Here is a 21234-nt window from a genome sequence, read left to right as displayed (position 1 = left end):
GCGGGCGGATCACAAGGTCAGGAGATTGAGACCATCCTGGCTAACACAGTGAAACCTTGTCTCTACTAAAAATGCAGAAAATTAGCTGGGTGTGGTGGCGGGCGCCTGTAGTCACAGCTACTCGGGAGGCTGAGGCAGGAGAATAGCTCGAACCCGGGAGGTAGAGCTTGCAGTGAGCTGAGATCACACCACTGCACTCCAGCCTGGGCGACAGAGCAAGACTCCGTCTCAAAAAAACAAAGGGACACACAGACACATCTACACACACACACACACTCACAGACACAGACACACCTACACATAGATGCACAGACACATCTACAGACATGCACACACACACCTGTACACATGCACAGACATCTACAGACACCTACAGACATGTCTATACACACACACGCACACACACACAGACACACACACACAGACGCTGACACAGACATGCAGACATACAGACGCGCAGACACAGACACGCAGACGCACACAGACACGCAGACGCACACAGACACACAGACACACACAGGAAGAGGAAAGGGGAGAAACAGGGAAACAAACCCGCCTGGAAAAGGCTGGGGTGGTGGAGGCAGGACCCCTCAGAGAGCCGCATGCTTTTAAAGCAAAGGCACAGAGAATACAAAAGAGCCGGTGGGAATTAAAAATGCAACACCAGGGTTGGGATTTAAGTCAAGGAAATTGCCCAGAAGGGAACCCTGGGGATGGGGCTGTGGGTGTGAAGCTGAGGTGCCCCGCAGCAGGGTCACCGTGGAGCCCCAGGCCACCGAGGCCACCAGCAGCCCTCCAGCCTTCCTGGGGACACACAGGGCTGGAACCTGCCCAGGAGGCTCCCAGCCGGGAATTCCAGGAATTCCATACCTGGCCTACCAGGTGTGGAGGTGGGAAAAGGTGTGGAGGTGGGAAAAGGTGAGGAGACATCCTTCTCTCCGGGAAGCCTGGAAGACTCTCACAGGAGTGAGGTGTCAGGGAAAAGATGCAGCAGCTGTGAGCTTGCAGCTGACCTGATGACTGTGTGCCCCAGCCTCTCCAGCTGCACAGCATCAGTCTCTCCAGCTGCACAGTGGCTGGGAGCAGCAGCCTCTCTCCACCTGCACAGTGGCAGCCTCTCTCCACCTGCACAGCGGCTGGGAGCAGCAGCCTCGCAGGGTTGCTGCAAAGATGGAGTTTCCACATGTAATGTCAGGACAGCACCCACTACACACTGCGAGGTCCACAGGGCTATGGTGATGGTGATTGTGTGGGTGAGGGGGAGGCAGAGAGCTCAGGGACGGCTCAGGATAGGCGGGAACACAAGCACATGTGAAAAGCAAGGCGATCGCCAACTCTGAGGAAAACAAATGGGCGCAACCCGGGGAGGCCGGGCAGCTCTGCCCTAAACATCATTCGTGCCGGGATGATATGGACAGGGCAGCGTGTGGAAGACAAGCCCCTTTCACCGTCCACGGGGAATTTCTGCACTGGAAGCTCCAGAAGCAACAGCATCAGGTGCTTTTTGGAAACAGGCAGTTAGAAAGTGGAAGCACAGCACCCATCCCCCCTACCCAGGAAACTGCCTCCGTCTCTTCTGCTGCAGAAGCAGCAGCTGGAAGAGGCGGCCAGGTGCTGATTTCATTGTAAGCCTGAGGCCTCCTTTGGGCTTTTCTAACTTTGTGTCCTTACTATGCTCACAAATAACTAAATAAGTTGTGAGCTGTTATTTCTTGTCATTGAAATTAAAGGTTTTTTTTTTTCTTTTTTTGACATAAAGTCTTGCTCTGTCACCCAGGCTGGAGTGCAATGGCGCAGTCTCGGCTCACTGTAACCTCTGCCTCCCAGGTTCAAACAATTCTTCTGCCTCAGCCTCCTGAGTAGCTGGGATTACAGGCGCCCGCCGCCACGCCTGGCTAATTTTTGTATTTTTAGTAGAGACGGGGTTTCTCCATGTTGACCAGGCTGGTCTCAAACTCCTGACCTCGTGATCCACCCACCTCGGCCTCCCAAAGTGCTGGGATTACAGGTGTGAGCCACCGCCCCTGGACTGAAATCAAAGGTTCCTTAAGCGGCTGCCCACTGTGTGTGTGGTGAACCTGGGGCCTGAACGCAGGTGGGACGCAGTCTCCCAAGTGTCGGAGGCCGCTGGCTCCACACGCCTGTCGATCTAGCAAATGCTCTTTGGAGTCTCTGACGGACGCGATTCTAAATCCAGAAGGAAAGCGTCTCACTCTGAGATGCTGACTGACACGTCCTTTATAGTAGTGGGACTCGGAAAACAGGTGACGCCTGGGGTGGAGAACGGTTGTGATGCCCCTCGATGGGGACATGGTGTAAAGGTGGCATGGAAACTCAGTTCACGACCTTACGATAAATTGTAAAATAATCGTTTCACCTGGTGAGATGAAAAGACCGGCAGGAGACGGCACCCCGGTAGGATGAACAGAAGAGACTTTTAAACCTGAAGAAATCGTCCGAAAAGCGACCACATGTTAGTGTACTGCTGCGAGTTCTCCCCCCAGAATCCAAGCTTGGCCACCTGGGGCCCTAGGAAGGTACTGACATTTTTCGAAGAGCTGGTGCCTCCCTGCCGGAGGCCGCTGTCAGAGGACGCATGACCTGTGGTCTCAAGCAGCGGTCCATCCAGGACTTGCTCTGCGGAGGCAGACCTGGTCCCAGGCCACAGAGCTCGTCCCAGGGCTGCCCAGCCCTCCCACCCCGCCCGGTATACACGCCGTTTCCCGGCCTGGCCTGGGCCCGAGCCTCTGGCACGGTGGCGCTAGGGTCCGGGACCCGCAGAGCAGGCTCAGCCTGGCCCCACCCTACCCGATCCCTGTCCAGTCCCCTCCCCAGCCTCCTTCTCTCCTGGGCAGCCTCCCGAGCGGACCCGCAGGCAGGGCGTAGGAGGGCGGGGCCGAGCCCACTGGACCCCGGCTGGTGGCCGCCGGCGCCTCTTACCTGCCCTGCCCACAAGGTCCTGGGAGCCTGGGCCAGGAAACAACAGTGGTGACCCGGCAACCGTCTCCTGGCAACCGCCGCCCAGGCGGAACCCAGAGGTGAGCGTGGGTTTTCGGAGGATCGGGAGGGGCTGCTGAGCGGCGGGGCCAGCCCGGGAAGCCGGGCTGGGGGCTGAGGCTGAAGAAGGGGTCTCATGGGCACAGCTGCCTCCCAGTCACTGCTGGGCCTGAGCCCCGGTCGCCGCCCCTCCGCCCGGCCCTTCCAGGATGGTCCCTGAGCCGTCTGTCAGGCCCCACCCATGCTCAGCCCCCCAGGACCTGGCCTAGGCCAGGCTCCGCGTGCACCCTGGTGATGTTGGCCGGATACACGGCTGCCAATCCCTGAGCATTCTCTGTGCTTCACGTGGTCAGGTCCCTGTTCTCACTCCACAGCCCAGGACGAAGTGCCGCTGTGCCCCCTCTGCAAACAGGAACCGGGGGCTTCGCAAAGTGAGTGCCCCCCAGAGGCGGACTCACATCTGTCAGTCCAAACTGCACCATTCTGTAAGCCCCTCGCCGTGTCACAGACCTCGGCCAAAGTGAAGCATTCCGCAGGGGTTTGGGCCGTGAGGAACAGCCTGCCTGACACCTGACTTGAACACTGCTGGGAAAAACGCCGAGGAACATCACGATTACCTTCTGCGGGAACAAGGGCCAAACAAACGGCCTCATCATGAAGCCGTGCGGCCCCGGGCCGCTCCCACCCATACCTATAGGCACCCAAGCCCGTAGGTGGCGGTGCGCTCAGGCATCAAGCTGGTCCCCGCCTCCGCAGGTGTACCAGTGTACCTGTGTTGCTGTAAAGCCGCCCTTTCTCTATCTCTGTGTGTCTTTAACCCTCACCTTCTCTCTCTTTTTTTTTTTTTCTATATATGGAGTCTCACTCTGTTGCCCAGGCTGGAGTGCAATGGTACGGTCTTGGCTCACCACAACCTCCGCCTCCCAGGATCAAGTGATTCTCCTGCCTCAGCCTCCTGAGTAGCTGGGATTACAGGCGTGCACCACAGTGCCCGGCTAATTTTTGTATTTTTATTATTAATTTTATTTTTTATTATTTTATTTTATATTTTATATATTTATTATTTTATATCTTATTTTACATATTATTATAATTATTTTATTATTATTAATTTTAGGGGGTTTCACCATGTTGGCCAGGCTGGTCTCGAACTCCTGACCTCAGGTGATCTGCCTGCCTTGGCCTCCCAAAGTGCTGGGATTACAGGCATGAGCCACTGCGCCCGGTCTGCCCTTGCCTTCTCTTTAAAACACCTAATGATACCAGGTCTGGGAGTCCTGGGCTCCTGGCATGACCCCTAGCATGGTCTGATCCCCTCTGCCTCAAACCCTGAGCCTCCAGCCACGTGTCCCCTACCCACCCGTGTCCTTCAGAGCTTTGTGTGGGTCACAAGGGCCTCTCTGCTTAGGGTCCCCTTGCAGGGGGCTGGTGGTGTCCCCAAAAGAAAACCACATCCTAGCCTTGAAACCTCGAATGTGACTTTATTTAGAAGAAGGGACTTTGCAGGTGGGGTTACGTCAGGATCTCTGGTGACATCACCCAGGGTTCCCTGGGCAGGCCCTGAATCAATGACCTCTGCCCCTCTGAGAGGGAGGAGGAAAGAGGAGACGCAGACGTGGGGGAGACGCCATGGGACCGGGGAGCAGAGATGAGTGACACGGCCACAGCCACCGACGCCTGAGCTGGCAGGGGCTGAGGAGGCAGATAGCGTCCTCCCCTGAAGCCCCCAGGGGGGTGCAGCCTTCCTGCCCCGTGGCTTTGGAGTTCTGGCCTCCAGATGGGGGCGTTAAGTGTCTGTTGTTGTGCCTGCCTGTATGGTTTTTCAGCAGCCGGGAGGAGAAGGCACCCTTGCGAGAGTGTAGTGCCTGCTCCAGAGCCACCTCCCCGACCCACGCCGGGGCTGCAGCCTGGGGGTTCCCCGCTCTGGGCCCCTGGAGCCTGAGCTGTGGGGGAAGAAGGGGCCCCGGCTGTCCCTGGGGAGCCCCTGCAAGGAAGAGGGAGCTCTCGGAGGCGGGGCGGTGGGGGGCGTCTCCCACCCGTCTTCCTGGTTCTGTCCAGCTGGGAACAGTGTCCTCGTCCCCTCCCCGCAGTTCCACCTTGTGCCTGGTGCTCAAGCTTTGGGATGGTCCCGCCGGACCCTGGTGAGGAGCAGACCCAGGAGGCCCCTCTGCCCTCTGGGAGCCTCAGGTCAGGCGGCAGGTGGGGCTGGGGCAGGTCCTGGACTGAGTGGCTGGGCCTTCGGGGAGTGGGGCCCACCTGGTGGGGGTGATGGGTGGGGGCCCCTTCAGTGGCTCCTGTGGCTCTCCAGGGTGGGAGCAGCAGATCCGGGTTCGGAAGCTCTGGCTCTGGGAAGGGGCCTACGTGTGTCCCCTCCTCCCCGAGGCCGAGGCAGGTGGCCTGGCAGGAGCTGATGGGGATGGGAAGGACTCGCCCAGCTCCTCTCCAGAGCTGACCCTTCCGGGAACAGAGCAAGGCAGGGTCCTGGCCCCTGGGCTGGGAGGGGGAGCCCCGTGTTCGTCTTCATGGCACACCAGCCTTTGGAGGATGTGATCTGGACACACACCTGGGAGGACGGGTTTCCCTGTGTGGGGGGAGAGGGGGTGCAGCGGGCAGGTCCCCCAACTCCTGCAGCCTCCCTTCCCTGGGGCCCCACACAGGCCTGAGGACTCCCCACCGCCCTCAGAAGCCCCCAGGCTCCCCAGCCAGGCACTACCTCATCCCTCACAGCTTCCCTGAGTTCAAACTTGAAAACTCTGCCTCTTAATCCCAAAATCTGGGTGGTGTGGCAGCCACGGATACCTGCAGCCCCAGCAAGGTTCCTGCGCAGGGCGGGTGGGAGCGGGGCCTCGGGCTGTGGGTGTGCCTGGCCCTCGTGTCCAGGTGGGTGCAGCCCCCAGGGCCAGGCACAGTGGGGGAGGCCCGGCACCCCTTGGGCAGTGGGTGGGGTCTCCAGGCAGGCCAGGCCCTGCCACGGGAAGGGAGGTGGCCCCTTTGCCACCAACCAGTGGCTGTCACCAGGGCAGGTGTGGTTGGACCAGGAAGCCCTCCTCGCTGGCGCCTGTCTGCCTCCATCCTGTCCCCAGGCCTCGCTCCTGCTGGCCTGCACCATATGCTCTTGGTCACCTGCTCAGAGAGGCCCCCCAGGGCCACCAGCTTCCCCCTCAGTAGCTTCCTTCAGCACAGGCTGAGGTGTCTCCACTCAGGGACTCTCCCTTCCCCCAGAATCTCGACCTGAGCTGAGCACAGGAGAGTCAGGGAATATTCCTGAGCAAAAGAAGAAGGGAGGGACGGACAGAGGGAGGAGGAGGAGGGAGGAGGGGGAAGGAGGAGGGGGAAGGAAGGATGGAGGAGAGGAAGGAGAAGGGGGAGGGAAAGAGGAGGGAAGGGTGGGAGGGAGCCTCTCCCAGGAACCTCAGGGGCCTCCGGGGCAGATGCAGTGTCTGGGGCTCTGTCCTCAGCTGGGCCCTTTGCACGGCGGGGGTCCGTGCTCGTGTGATTAAAATAAGGAGCTGGTCCAAGCATGGGTGCGTGAACCGCAGGCTTTATTACTATACAAAGACTTTTTTTCTGTTTTGTTCCCAGTGCTTACAGAGGGGAGGAGGAGGAGGAGAAACCGCACAGGGAGGCTCTGGTTACGACCCTGCCAGCCCCAGCAGGGTCCTTCCTGTCACACCCTGTGCAACGCAGCAGGCTCTGTGGAGAGCCAGCCCCACTGCAGTGTGGGGCGCATCTTCATTGGAGGGGTGTTTGGAGGGACTGGCCAGACGGGGACAGCGGCGAGGTGGTGCTGGGATGGGGAAGGTCCCCAAGGTCCGGGCAGTGTTGGGTGAGCTCAGGCTCACAGGTGTGGCCCTGCCTGGCCCGAGCTCTCCAGGTGTGTCCAAACCTTGTGTTATATGCACCTTGCAGTCCAGGGCTCACCTGTGGGGTCTGGTGAGGCGGACGCCACATTCTGGGGGTGGCACTCCAAGTTCTTCCCCACACACGTCGCTCAGGCCTCAGCAGCGTGGGGGGTGGTTTCAGCCAGCCCTGCAGGGGACCACCCCATCTCCCCAGGGAGTAAAGGGGGTCTGGGGATAGCCCCAGGTGGGGGGGCTCAACCTGCAGAGCCCAGCTTGGGGACAGTTCCAGATGACACCTCGTGAGCCGCCTGGGGTGGAGGGGCCCCCAGTGCAGGGCTGTGTGGCCCCAAGCACCTGCCTTCCCTATCCCATGGTCTTGCAGCTGGGCACCGGCCCCGCCCGCCTCAGCCCCAGAGATGGGCCCTCGGGGAGAGTGTGGTCTGCACCCCACAGCTGGCCCCTGGGGGACGAGGCTCAGGGCCAGCCCTAGGAACCTCCCAGAGGTCTCTGGGTCCTGCTGCCTGGCCGCTGAGAGGCTGTGACGTTGTCCCTGCCGGGCATATGTGCTCCTCCCTGCCCTGGGCTCAGGCACTTTGGGGGGCCCAGCTGCCTCTGTCTCAGCCTCCCCAGGTGGGGAGGGGGCTGAGGCTGTGGGGTGGGGCTCTGGGTGTCTGTGACTGTGGCCCCAGGGGCTGGGCTGATAGCATGGGGTCCACAGCATCTGCCCAGGGGCTATGGCTCGAGGGCCCCAGGAGGCCAGGTGGGCACAGGCCATGGCGAGGGTGGGGCACAAGAGCCCCAGACCGGGCGGCTTTGCTCTGATGGGCTGCAGGTGAGCACAGGCCACAGTGAGGGGGGCACGAGAGCCCCAGACCGGGCGGCTTTGCACTGATAAGCTGCAGGGCAGGCAGCTCTCTCCTCTAACGGTGATCAGGCCGCGGATGGACGGTTTTACCAGACAGTATTAGACAGAGGGCCAGGTCTAACCATGTCTGGTAAGACGCCCATCGGCCGGCGGTGGTGTGGGTGCCCTCTGGGTCCTGGGCTGGTGTCTGCGGGGCCTGTGAAGGGAAGGCCCTGGGGGCGGCTCCCCCCACCTCCTGCAGCTACCCTGATCCCTCCTGGGTCTGCAGAAGAGCCTCCGAGGCACTTCCCTGACAGCCCCCATCCCAGCACCTGGTCCCAGACCGGCCTGGCCGTGTCGGGGCACCCGGGAGCCATCTGGTCACCCTGGCCCTGCTCTTGGCAAAGGCTCCCTGCCGCCCCTCGCTGGCTTCCTGACGCTCTGTCAGGTTAATGAGTAACAGCGAAGGGCGGCCTCTCCCCAGTGGCTGCCCCCTCCCCAGGCTGGGGCCCTGTGTGAGGGTGCGGTCCCAGGTGCCCTGGTTGCAGATGGAAAACATTAAACAATGGGTAACCCTGGCCTGGTGGGTGTTGGACAAAGCTCCTGTTCTTGTTGACTGGGGGAAGGAATGAGACCCCTTGTCCCTCAGAGGACAAGCACAGAGCGTCCCCACTCCCCTGCGTGGTGGGGCTCGGGAATCTGAACCCACCTTGTCCTTCCTACGCCCCCAACAGACCCTCCATGGAGCCCGGACCACGTGAGGGAGGCCACTGTTCCTCTTCCCTCTCCAGCCCTGGCATTCCAGCTCTATGGCCTTTCCTGGAGCCAGGTCACCCTAAAACCCAGCCTGGGAGGTTGGGGGGATGAGGCACAGCGGGTGCGGCAGGGGGAGCAGGATGCACTCCAGGCCACCTGTGGAGGCACCAAGGGGTCCTCAAGGTGTCCGACCCAGCCTGGGTGTGACCCTGGGGGCACCCCCGGCAGAGGCCAGCCCCTCCCTTGGGGGCTGGGCTTCGGAGCCGGCACAGGCCCTCTGCCACCCCACTCAGCCCTCGGCCCTCACCCATCTGCTGGCCCCACTTGGCCCCCAGCCCCAGCCCATCTCTGGAGTAGGAGCTCTGGACGTGCCTCGGTGGGATCCCCGGCGAGTGGTGGGTCACCTTTGAACATCGTTACCAGACAGTGTTAGAGTCAAGCTGGGAAATCCAGCACTGTCCGGTAAGATGCTCACAGGGGCCCGGGAGGGACGTGGGGTCCCGCAAGGCAGGCAGGGGCTGCTGTGGAAGCCCAGGGAAGAGCCAGAGCGGTGAGCAGCCAGGGGTGGTGCCGGGACGGGACAGGGCTGGTGGAGAGGGGCTTGGGGGCCCTGAGACTGCACACAGGCCCACCCTCCCTGCTTCCTCCAGGGCAAGGGGACCCTGGGCCGCTGACCCGGGACCAAGGCGGGGGCGCTGGTCTGCTCGGTGGCCGGCCCACCCTGTCTGGCAGGAGGGAAGATGGCTGCGGCCAGGCTGGGTGGGCTCCCAAGCTGGGTGGGGCAGCTTCCTCTGGGTTCCACGTGGCTCCCGGTTGGGCCTTGCCCTCCTGAGCCCTCTGTCGGGTCCTGCTCGGCCCGCACCTGCCGGGTGTGGCAGCAGCTCCTGCCCGGCGCTGTGGGCAGGGCCCGGACACCTGAGCGTCCTAATCCCCGGATCACTGTGGAGCGCCCTGGGTGCAGCTGCAGGAGGCCTTGCATTCCGGGGTCTCTGAGATGCTGGTGGGGGGCGCCCCAGCCCCCTTCTCAAGGTCACGTCCCCCCATCACTCTCCCCTGAGCCATCTTGCCCGGGCAGGGTGGGGTCCGGTGAGCGGGCTGTGGGGGAGGGGAGCGTGGGGCTTGGTGGGAGGCCCTGGGGGCCGGGATGGGGTCGGCCGGTCGCTGCGTGCAGGGCTCCGCCGTCATCATTACCAGGCAGTATTAGAGACCTGACTCCATCCAATGCTGCCCAGTAAGATGGCCACGGCTGCCCGAGCTGGGTCTGGGGGCCGCCCGGCTGGGGGTTGCATGGGACTCGCTGGGAGACTCAGTAGCTGGGGGGCCTCGTCCTCCTGGGGCACTGAGGACAGCATCGCTGGAGGGCAGGGGCTGGGGTGAGCCCCACCCGCCAGCCCTGCCGAGTCCAGCAGCCACCAGCTTTGGGTCCTGGGGTGGGCACCTGGGGGGCCGAAGTGTCCTGGCCAGACGGCCACGGACCAGGTCAGAGTGAGGCTGACACAGGCCCTCTGCCCGCCCCGCTCGGCCCTCCGCCCCCACCCCTCTGCGGGGGATCTTCTCTCTCCCATAGGAAGGCCTGGACAGCAGCCCCAGCGCCCTGGGCCCCGCGTGCTGTCTGTCTGAGGCAGGGGACAAGGGCCTGTCTCCAGGATGGTGTTCCAGGAGCTGCTTCCCTGCCCAGCCCCTTCTCTTCTCAAAGGCCCAGTGTCTGCCACGCTCTCGAGACAGAACGGTCCCTCCCACCTGGAGACCCCTCTCCCATGCTGTCCCGCTCACTGCACAGCGTCTGAGGGCAGGGGGTGCAGGCGGGGGTGTGGGTGTGGGTGGGGGTGGGGCAGGGGTACAGGCGGGGGCGGGCGTGTGGGTGGGGGTGCGGGTGGGGCCGGGGTGGAGGTGGGGGTGTGGGTGGGGGTGTGGGTGGGGGTGTGGGTGGGGTAGGCTCCTGGCTATGCCCAGCCGTCCCTGCGGTTTGTGTGTCTGCTGGTCTGGGGTCTGACCCAGGCACAGAGGGAGACCGGCCACAAACACAGACACAGGCAGTCAAGCCTCAGACGCCTCGGGGGCTGAGCCGCCTCTGCAGGGGAGGAAGTGGGCAGCCCTGTGGCCCCTCCTTGCTCAGGGCCCTGCCTGGAGCCCAGAGATCCCAGGCACCTACTCCAGGCACAGTCAGGACCCGAGGGAGGTGCAGCCCTCAGGCCAGACCAAGGCTCCCTGCCCGCTGGACACGCCATCCTTCCTGTCCTCCTTCCCACCCTTTCTCTGCACCCACCCAGTGCTGACTGGGCCCAGAGAGCTGGCCAGAGCCACTCTTCAAGTTTTCTGGCACCTTCCACCCACAGAGGCTGTAGGGGGGTGCGCAGGCCCTATGCCTACAAAGGTCGTGTCCGCCCGCCCCTGCCTGCTGCCGGGTCCACCCGGTTCCGGTCTCCTCCTCCAAAGGCCACGTCTCTGAGGACCTGACCCAGCGTCCCTCATGCCTGGACCCTCTCCGGAGGCCCCACACCAGGCGCCCTGCCCTGGCCCCAGCCTGTCAGGCTCCAGGCACCTGGCTTTCCCTTTCCAGCGCCTCACAGGCCTTCGCCACCGATCCCATCAAATCCCATCAAATCAGTGCTTCAGGAACACAATTTCACCTGTTTTCTGAGCTAAGGAAAGCTAAGACTTCCCGTTCGGAGCAGAGTTGAATTTCAGCTCCATTCCTGGCTGCCAGGCCACGTGGGGAGGGCAGCAGGTGCCCGGCACTCGTCCCTCGCAGCTGGGGCCAAACACAGTCCCCAGCCCACACGACGGACAGGCCGGCCTCCCACTGCTAGGTTCAAGGCCCGCGGCCAGTGTCCCCAGGCCCTTGGCCACCCAGGGCCAGCCTTCTCAGGAACCCCACAGGGCCAGAGCTGGCCTGGCCACCCCAGGCTCGTCAGCCATTGCGTTCTCACCCGGGAGGCTGAGGGGCACACGGCAGAGGCTCGGACCCAGGGACAGACCCATGTGGCAGGCGGGTGGGAGAAGCCTCCTTCCTAAGTTCCAGGGCAGGACTCCCAGGCGCCTCCTGAGTGCAGAAGCTGTAAAGCCAACGAGCAGCTAGCAGGAGAGGCTGACCCTGGCACCAGGGCTGGGTGGGGAGATGGTGGCCTGGGCCGGCAGGCTCAGCTGGGGGACCCAGGGCTTCGCAGGGCCTTGTGCCTGGCACGGGGTGAGGGGCAAGGAGTCGGGGGGGGGGGCAGGCGGCCGAGTCTTACCGTGGCCACAGGTCAAGAAATGAAAAGTGAAAACGGACGTTCCCTGTTTTCCGAGAGCCCCACGCGGTGCTTTCTTGTCAACCGTCGCCGGGAAGTGGAGCCAGCGTCGCGGTGCCGGTTGAGGTGTTGGGTTAATCATCACCGCGGGGCCAGACTCAGCTTGGGAAAATCCAGGAGTGAGTCAGGAGGCCCAGAGCCGCCCCAGCAAGGGGTTCTCTGCGGAGCACACGCCCCGTGGAGGCGCCCCTCGGCTCACCTGGCCACCCTGCCCGCCTGCCTGGCCGGGTCCCACCTGCACAGGCCGGGGTGGGGTGGGAGCGCCCAGCGAGGAATGTGATCCCAGCGTGAAAACCTAACTTGTTGGTTAACCTGCCCGACGGGCTTAATCAATGGTGAGGCCTTGGAGAACAAAGCGTGAAATCCAACCCTCCCCGACCGCGGGAGCGGAGCCGGGAGCCAGAGGCTGCTGGGGGTGGGGTGGCGGAGCTCAGCCTGGCTGGCTTGCAGGTTCTTCCCTCTGCGTCGCCGGAGCTGCAAAGCCGCCATTTCACCCACACGGCGGGCATGGATTTGCAGCCCTCTCAGGCCGGCTGTGAGCACGGCCCCTGCGTCCGGGCCACGTCCACCCGCCCCACAGAGAACAAACCAGGCTCCTCCAGGGGTGCGCAACCTCCTCGGCCCATCTCATCTTCTCCTACATACACTAAAAAATGTTCTGACAAACTCATTTCGCAAATAAGTATTTGCAAATTACCAAAATGTCTGAAAAGAACCGCAAACTGCATCCGCATTTTCACAAATGCAAACCTTAATTTTGCCAAATTCAATGTGCTGCCAACCATGCTTTTAAACATTTCATCTAGGTTACTAGAAAAACCAAACCAAACCACGTCTTTCCCCAGACACTCAGCCCAAACGGGGCCTGAGACGCTCTCAGGGGGTTAATTAAAGCATCGGCTCTTCACGCCCTAAGAATTTTGTTCATCAAGAACAATGAACCTCACCTCCCGCCACCATGATCAATCAGTTCCCAAACTTTAAGAAAGCCAATGATCCGGGCTGTAAAACCGCGTTCAGGTGCCCCCGCGGCAAGTTCAAGGCTGGGCCTCGGTGGGTCAGACCTTGCTCCTGGCTACGGCCACTGTACTGTGCCGTTTCGCATTTAAGTAAAAAACTGTACAAGAGACAGTGCCCCCACCCCAGTCACAGCGTGGGGCCTGGGAACCGGCTCCAGCTTCTCCGGGCTGAGCCCCACCTGTACCAGACCAGCCACGACCCCAGGCGCCAACCTCACTGCCCACAGGCTCGGCCGGCCTCTGACCAGAGGGTGTTGAAACCAAGCCCTTCCCACCGCAGACTCCAGAGCCCAGGGGAGACGCGGGCATCCTCACACCTGGCCAGACCCTTCTACGCACCCACCTCTGAGGAGACAGCTTCCCATCTCTGCACAAAGCGCCTCAGGACGGTGGTGGCTGCTTCTGGAGAGAACTTTCTAGAAGGCCTGCTGTCAGGTAGGCGGCAAGAACATGACCCCTCTCGGAGCCTGCCCTCTGCCCAGGCCCTGCCCTGAGGGCACCCCATGCCTGGAGCCCACACACTGTGCCCGTGCCCGGAAGACGCAGCCTGTGGGTCCAAGATGGCTCCGCACCCGAAACCCAGCCGCATCTGAGCGGGGGCCCACCTTTCCCTGGGAGGGGAAGGACCTGCTCCAGCCTGTGTCTGCAGTGACCAGAGCTCCCCTGGACGCTGGCCAGGCTGGCAACAGCCCATCTGTCACCTGCGCCCTTGCCCCGCGTCAGCCACGGAGGGGGCTGGCGAGGGCCCCCCTGCAGGGAGCGGCCTCCCTCCGCGCCTCAGGCTCCCCGCTGCCCGCCCTTACCTGCCCCCCCAACCCTTACCTGCCCCGACAGGTTCCACCGCTGCTGCCGCGGCCCAGGAGCCGGGTTGAGGCTGCTCCCGCCCCAACCCTGCAGCCAGCGCCTCCCCTGTGCCAGGCCCAGGTGGGTGTGAACCGGCTTCGGAAGGAATGGGGGGGACGTGAGCCCGTCCGTCCCAGCCCACAGAGCTGGGTGCTCTGCCTCAGCCAAGGTCAGGCCTCAGGGAGTCTGTCGGCGCGGGGAGACCTGCAAAGGTGAGCTTTCTGCCCCCGCGCAGGCGAGGCCCTGGCACAGGAAGTCAGTTCAGACTTGCACAGGTGGACAACTCGCCCGTCTCTGGGAGAATTTCGAGGGCGACGGGACAATGGGAAGTGGTGGCGAGGTGGGGGCCTCCGGAGGGAAGAGCCGGCTCGGCGGGGCTCGCCTTACAAGGAGCAGTGCTCCCCGCCCCACACAGGTGCGAGCTCCCGCTGGCCAATCTCCGCTCCTGGCCCCCGACAGGTGTGTCCCCTGGGCTCCCATAGGCTGGGCGGGAGGCGGGCCAGTGACAGTGACGCAGGCCCAGGCCCCGCACACTCCATCCTGCCCCCACCTTGCCGCCCACCGAGGTTGAACAAAAGCCAGGATGGGAAGGCTTCTGTGGGGCCTGTGTGGAGCGTGGGCGACAGGGGCAGGGGTACGGGCAGCCGCGGGCAACTCTCCCCTCTCCACACCTGTCTCCCCGCCCCCCAGCTCTGCAGGGCTCCTTCCCAGGCTGCCTTAGAAGCAGGTGGGGCGGCCCCAGGGTGAGGGGTCACAACCTGCCCCCGCCTCCCTGCAGCGGTGGTGCCCTGCCCCATGGGGCTGAGGCCTCTCACGGACAGAGGGCAGGGGCCGGATCTGCCTGTCTTAGCTCCAGGCCCCCAGCCCCTAATTTTGGAGCAATGAAGGGACCCCCGTCGGCCCAGGTGGGTCTCAGGATCAGTCTCCTCGCCAGGGGCTCAGCGGCTATGTGCCCCCAGTCCCACCCCAATGGGCAAGAGGCTCCGAGACCCCACAGACCCACAGGCTGGGGGAATGAGGGAGGGGTGTGGGTGCCTTCCTGAGCCTCCCTGCGAGGCAGGGACAGCTGAGGCCCCAGCAGCCCCCGGAACATCCCCATTTGGGCTCTGGAGGTTACTTTGGAGCCCCTGGAGTGGGGGTACAAGTTTTCTTCTGGGAGCTTCAAAGGCCTTGGGGACCAGGGGTCTGGGGGTGGGTAGGGCAGGGCCCCTGCCCGGTCCGGGAAGCGCCCCTCCCACGGCAAAGTGTTTGCTTCTCACAGCTCCCGGCGGAAGAGCCCATAATGAAACGACAAACGGTCCGTAATTAGCCCGACCGGCAGAGAGGTCCCGGCAGACCCCATGATTTTTCATAATGAGCTCTGGGAGCTCGGTCAGGAGCCTCATCACTGTGGGCCTGTGCCCGGGGCTCCTGGCTCTCTTCTTGCTGGAAGCTGGTCCTGGGGGCACCGGTGACCTCTGACCCACTGCCCTCGCCCCAACAGTCCCTCCCCCGGACAGTCAGGGCCCGGCCCACTCTGATGCCCACTCAGGTGTCTGTGTGGGGCAGGTGGGGGTGGGGTCAGGACACACCCGGCGGGTGGGGAGACTGAGGCACTGCCCACACCTCCAAATCCAGAGTCTGCTGTTGGCATCCGAGTGGGAGAAGGCTGGACCCCCGTCTCGGGCTCACACCCCCGCTGCCCGCATGCCGCCTCACTCACTGGTCCCAGGTGTGGCCCTTGGCTCCCTGCACGGCAGGACCTGCCTGGGAGCTGGTCGAGTGTTGGGACAGGTGTGGTCAGATTTCATGGAGCGATGGGGGCAGCTGGTGAGCCACCGGACGCCGTGGGGACCAGGCAGAGTCAGGCTCCCCCGGGGCTGGGTCCACACGCTGCGTTGTTCCACGGCTGTGACTGTCCGGGAATGGGCGAGAGGTCGGGTGGGAGCGTGAGAGCCCCCCGGGACGGGACGGGATGGGACGTCTGGGCAAAGGCTTTGGGGTGGAAGGGCCGGGGGCAGAGCTTGGGGAGAAACTGCTCTTTCTCCAAGGGCCACGGAGAGTCGTGGAGGGCAGGAAAGGACCCTGGGCAGGGCCACTCTGGGAGGTGGATGTGGGTCCCCGGGTGCTGGCCGAGGCTCTGGGCAGTAGGGAGAGCCGGGGGGCAGGAGGGGCAAAGGGCCCAGTCTGGGGGCTTCCGTGGTCTCGGGATTGGCTGGTGGTGGGTGGTGAAGGTGGGGCTCTTCCCGGCCATGGTGGGAAACCTGCTGCCTGGGGACTCCGGGTGGGAGCTTGGGGCCTGTGATGTGGGGGTGCCTCAGTGAGAAGAAAGGTGACTGCTGGCCTTAGACCCCCAGAAGCCCCCCTCATGAGTCCAGGGGCTGCAGCCCTGAGCCTCCCAGGATGGGCCTGGCTCTGTGGGCTGCTCTGAGCCCCGGCCGGCCAGAGCCTGTGCAGCTGCTCCTGAGGGTGCCCTGGGAGGGCCAGGACGCAGGCACACAGCCCCACCTCCACCCTTGGTCTCAGGCAGGTGCAGGGGTGTGGGGGGCACCCCAGGTGTCGCTGGGGCCCACGGGCATCCTCAGGTGAGTCTGGCAGGACTGGTGCCCGGTCGGATGGAGCAGGTGGCCCCCGAGGCCCCTCTGGTCCACACTGCTGGTGCACATGGCCTCTGCTTTGTCCAGGTCCCAGGAGCAGTTCTTCCTGGACCCCCTCTTGGTCCGCGGGAGCCTGGGTTCAGCTCTGATGGAGACAGGGAGAGAGAGCACACAGGTGAGGTCATGCCAGGGAACGCCTCACAGAGCCGTGAGTTCCTCTACCGTCTCCCTCCCTCGGACACAGGCCAAGGCCCCACGGAGGACAGACAGTGGCCCCCGCGTGCCCTCTGACCCAGCCAGGCCCAGTGTGAGCAGGAAGCAAACCTCCACTGACCTCCACTGAGCAGAGAGCTTGGCGCCTCCTTCCTTCCCCTCCCTCCTCCCTGCGCATCCCCCCTGCCGTCCCTGTGCTCTGATGGCGGCCCCGGTCTGGACTCTGCCTTCTCCATCAGTTCCAAAGCTCTATCCGCAGACGAAACGCTTGGAACAATGTCTGCCCTCTGACCTCAATGGTAAAACACCGTCCGGGCGCGGTGGCTCACGCCTGTAGTCCCAGCACTTTGGGAGGCTGAGGCGGGCGGATCACTTGAGCCCAGGAGTTTGAGACCAGCCTGGGCAACATGTTGAGACCCCGTCTCTACAAAAAATTTAAAACTTAGCCGGCTGTGGTGGTGCACACCTGTGGGCCCACCTGTGGGAGGATTGCTGAGCCTGGGAGGCGAAGGCTGCAGTGAACCGTGATCGCACCACTGCACTCCAGCCTGGACCACAGAGTCAGACCCTATCTCAAAAAAGAAAACACAAAGGTAAAAGGCCCCAGAGTTTTCTGCAGATTAATAAACTGTGTCTACCTGGAACTGTGATACAGTGAGCGACCAGCTCACCGGCCCCGGGACAAGGAAGGCCCCAGCCCCGTCCACGGTTCCTCCCACCTGGGCAGCTGTGTCCTGGCCCAGGTGCAGCCGAGCTCTGCCCTGTACAGCACAGGGCCCTCCACCCTCGCTGCTGTGGACGTGGAGAGCGGCGGGGCACTGGGCGTGCCCCCGTCTCCCCATAATAGAATCCACTGTGGCCGCTCCCCTGGCTTTGAGGAGGAATATTTGCGTCTGGCTGAACACCTGCTTCCTGGCTTCATGGTGGCACTCTGGCCCTACCATCCTGCCTAATTCCCGAGTAGAGGGAAAATGACATGTGTCTGGCTGTGGAACTGGAGCCGCCTCTGCTCCTCCTGTGGAGCTGCTCAGAGAAGCGGGAGCTTTGGCAGCACGGGCCAGACTTGCTCACACTTCCTCACCTGCTTTTCTTTTTTTAGACGGAGTCTGGCTCTGTCGCCTGGGCTGGAGTGCAGTGGTGCGATCTCCGCTCACTGTAGCCACCACCTCCCGGGTTCAAGCGATTCTCCTGTCTCAGCCATCCGAGTAGCTGGGACTGCAGGTGTGCACTACCATACCCAGCTAATTTTTGTATTTTTAGTAAAGACAGGGGTTTTACCATGTTGGCCAGGCTAGTCTCGAACTCCTGACCTCAGGTGATCCGCCTGCCTTGGCCTCCGAAAGTGCTAGGATTACAGGCATGTGCCACCATGCCCGGCCCCTCACCTGCTTTTAAACCAATTGCATGGCTCCCACTGCCCTGCTTTCATCCTGGATGAACCTGGGTATGGCTGCTGGAGGACCCCGAGCCGGCCAGTCCCTACCCAGGCCCCAGGACCCTCGGGTGCCTCTGAGCTCCGTGGATGGCCAGTTCTGAGGCCCTGAGCTGTGGGGGGACTGCTAATGGAGTGGCTGAGGGCTGATGCCCGCTCTGAAGTGCAGCAGACCCCCTGCACCGCCCGGGTGCAAGGGTCAGGGAGGGGAGGCCTGTGATGCTCGCTGGCACGGGTCTCTCTGGGGGCAAGGGCAGGGGCAGGGCTCAAGTCTCGGGAGGCCCAGGTCGGCATCCCCCACCTACCAAGGAAGTGAGTGGCCCTGGGGCACAGCGGATGGCGCCTGAGGCCTCTCTCCTCCTCCACAGAGAGGGCCCAGTGGCTCTGCCAGCTGGCGTGAGCTGGTCAGTGAGGGGCCACTCCACACCCGGCCCCGCACAGTGGCTGCACTTGGTGTCGGAATCGCCAGGAACCGGTGGCTGCCAAAGGTACCGGCCTCCTCCTCCTGCTGGGTAGGACGTTGTCATGGCAGCCGGGTGGGGGCACTGGGTGGGGACAGTGGAGGGGAGGGGGTGTGGCTCTCCGGGGACTAGGCTGGCAGCTGATGGCAGAGCCAGCCAGAGGGGACCCAGCCCCCAGCCCCCAGCCCTGGCTGGGCCGGAGGTATCGCTGGGCGGGGCAGGCAGGACAAAGGCCCTTTGTGCTCTGGCTCTGGGCTACTTCCTGATGGCACCAGCCACAGGAAGCCACAAGGTCCCCGTTTCTTGGGCCAGACTGCCGAGGGTCCCACCTGCTCCAGGGGCTACCTTCCCCCTGGGACGGTGCTGGGAAGAAGGGGAGGGCCCAGGAGCCTTTGGAGCCTGGGGCCCCTCTCAGGAAGGGACACAGGCTCAGGGCGCCCGCGGCTCCTCCACTTCCGGGTTCCTCCACTCCTGCGTCCTCCGCGCACAGCCTCGGGAGCCGCTCCTGGCTCCTCAGCCACTGGGGCACCCACACCGGACGGGACGGGTGGAGGCTGGGGGCACCTGCCCAGCCCTCCCTGGGGATGGTGCCCCACCCAGGGTGCCAGGCCCAGGGTCCTTGCTCACCCCTCCTGACCCTCCGCAATGTCAGGGTCTTGACCGGGAGGTGGGAGGGGCCCGTGACCCCCCTACTGGTTGAGGGGAGGCCCGGTGGCCCCTCCACTAATTGAGGGAGGGCCTGGGGCTAATTTTGGCTTTGGCTTCTCTAGTCAGCACCACCCTGGAACACAGACAGGCTTTGCTTCGAGAACCTTGGGAGGAAAACCCAGTCTCCTCAGCGGGAAGGGTGGGGCGTCCCCAGGGCCTAGAGTTTGAGATTAAACAGGATCGGGCGGAGGCCCCTCCCACCAGCTCCGCCTCCTCGGGGCGCCCAGCGGTCTTTTCCACCCCGTCGCCTTCCCCCTTCCTGCTCTACACGAACCCCAGTAGCAAACACCCGTTTCCACTCTGGCAGGAAGGCCAGGGAGCCTCCAGGCCGATGGGAGGCAGGGCTGGGGCGGGGCTGGGGGCGGGGTGGGGATGGAGGGGCGGGGATGGCTGGGATGGGTGGGCTGGGGGCGGGGGCTGCAGTCCCTAGGGCTCGCTGGACCCACCTGCTGCCTTTGCCTCTGGACCTTGATTCCAGGGCCGAGTGCTCCCTGCCCAGGCCGTGTCCTTCTGCCATGCTGCCAGACAAGGCGGGTGACCCCACCATGATTCAATGCTGCACAGAGCCGGGAGCCTCCTGCACTCTCTTCCAGCTACCTTTTCTCCCTCTTTGTCCCGGCTCCTCCCACCTGACCCAAGGCCCCAGGCACCTGCTGGCCACTGCAAGCTCAGGGCAGGACAGTTCAAGCCAGAAGGTCACTCTGTCCCCAGCCCAAGGTCCTGGGTCCTGGTCATGCTGTGTGACCTTGGGTCTGCCCACAGAGGGTTGCCACAGGTCAGACCAGCCCAGCGCCCGGGACCTTCCCCCGCCCTCCTGAGCAAGTGCTGGCCCACCCTCCCCCGACCTTCTTGCCCTGAACCAAGCTCTGGGACCTGCCCGTGTCCAGCCGGGGCCTGTGGGTCAACACAGGCTCCTGCAGCCTAGCTTACCCTGACCGGACCCACCTCCACCTGAGGTCCTGATGTTCCCATGTCCTCCCCCAGGCTGTATCCCTGATAGCTGTGATGTTTAGCCACGGCCTCTACTGAATTCTCAGGAAGGCATTAACCAAAAGTCTGGAAGCTTTGCCCGTGGTCTGAGACACAGCCCTCTCCCGGGAGCCTGTCACTTTGTTTTCTTCTTAGTTATTAATTGAGATCTGCCCCAATCCTCCATAGCCACCCTCGTCCCCAGAGGCCTCTAAGGCGCCAAATCCAGGGGTCGACCCTATGGCCTCCCAGCCCAGCCTGTGGACAGCCAGTCACCACGTGCCTCCGAGGCTCGGCCCACTCAGCCACCGGAGCACAGGCATCCCTGGGAACCAGCAGGCTGGGGTGCTTGTGCCAGGGAAATGGAGGGGGTGGATGGAGATGGAGACAAGGCATCTGGAGGCTGGGAAGAATGTGCATGCTCTTCCCTGGTATCGTCGGCACAGATTTCCTGTGGATTCCAGCTGAGCAGGTGTAGTTTGAGTGGGAGTTTCCCGAGTGGGGATTCCATGCTGGTTATGGAGCCTGGCAGAGCCTGGGCGGAAGTGCACTGGCTGTGCCTGATGATGGAGGGAACGGAGGCTGCGGTCAGGTTGGCCATGCCCTGAGGAATCCCAGGACTCCTGGATGGGAAGAGTGTGGGGTCCTGAAGGCCAAAGGGAGAGAGTGCCCCAGGCAGGGGACGTGGCCAATGCCCACAGGGGTGGCCTGTTTGCAGGCATGCTGGCGGAGGTTCTCAGATCCACCTGCTGGCTGAAAAGTACTGAAATGTTCAACCGTCTGTTAAAGCTTCGAAGAGCCAAGGAGCTGGTAAGAACTCACTAAGCCAAAGCCATGGAGGAAATACAGCCTAGAGCACTATGCCTCGTTCCTCGGGGGTCAGCAGATGTGAACTTTTGTTCCAATGTGGAAATCATCCACCAGGAGACCCTCCCCACAAAACCTGGGAGTCCCAAAGGGCTCCACTCCCAAAGTGAGGACAAAGTGAACGTGACTCCATCCTCGCAGCCCCAGCTCAAGCCACTTCCAAAGTGATCTTCCAAAGGCCACTCAGACCCAGGCAGTATTGTCCCAGGTGTCTGGCAGAGGAAAGCCGAATGGGGCAGTGCCTTTGCCCGAGGCATCAAATCGTCCTATACTTGTTCAAGTACAATGACCAGCACACCGTCGAAGATAACCAGTCTCGCAAAGATATGATAGAAGCAAGAACTGATGGAGACAGACACCAGCAAGACCCACAGGGGCCTGAGATATTGGAGTTATCAGACACAGACCAAAAAGCAA

This window comes from Nomascus leucogenys, chromosome 24 (genome assembly GCF_006542625.1).
Source record: "Nomascus leucogenys isolate Asia chromosome 24, Asia_NLE_v1, whole genome shotgun sequence".
Lineage (NCBI taxonomy): Eukaryota > Metazoa > Chordata > Mammalia > Primates > Hylobatidae > Nomascus > Nomascus leucogenys.
The sequence above is the reverse complement of the archived record's forward strand: the minus strand, read 5'-3'. Positions refer to the sequence as shown.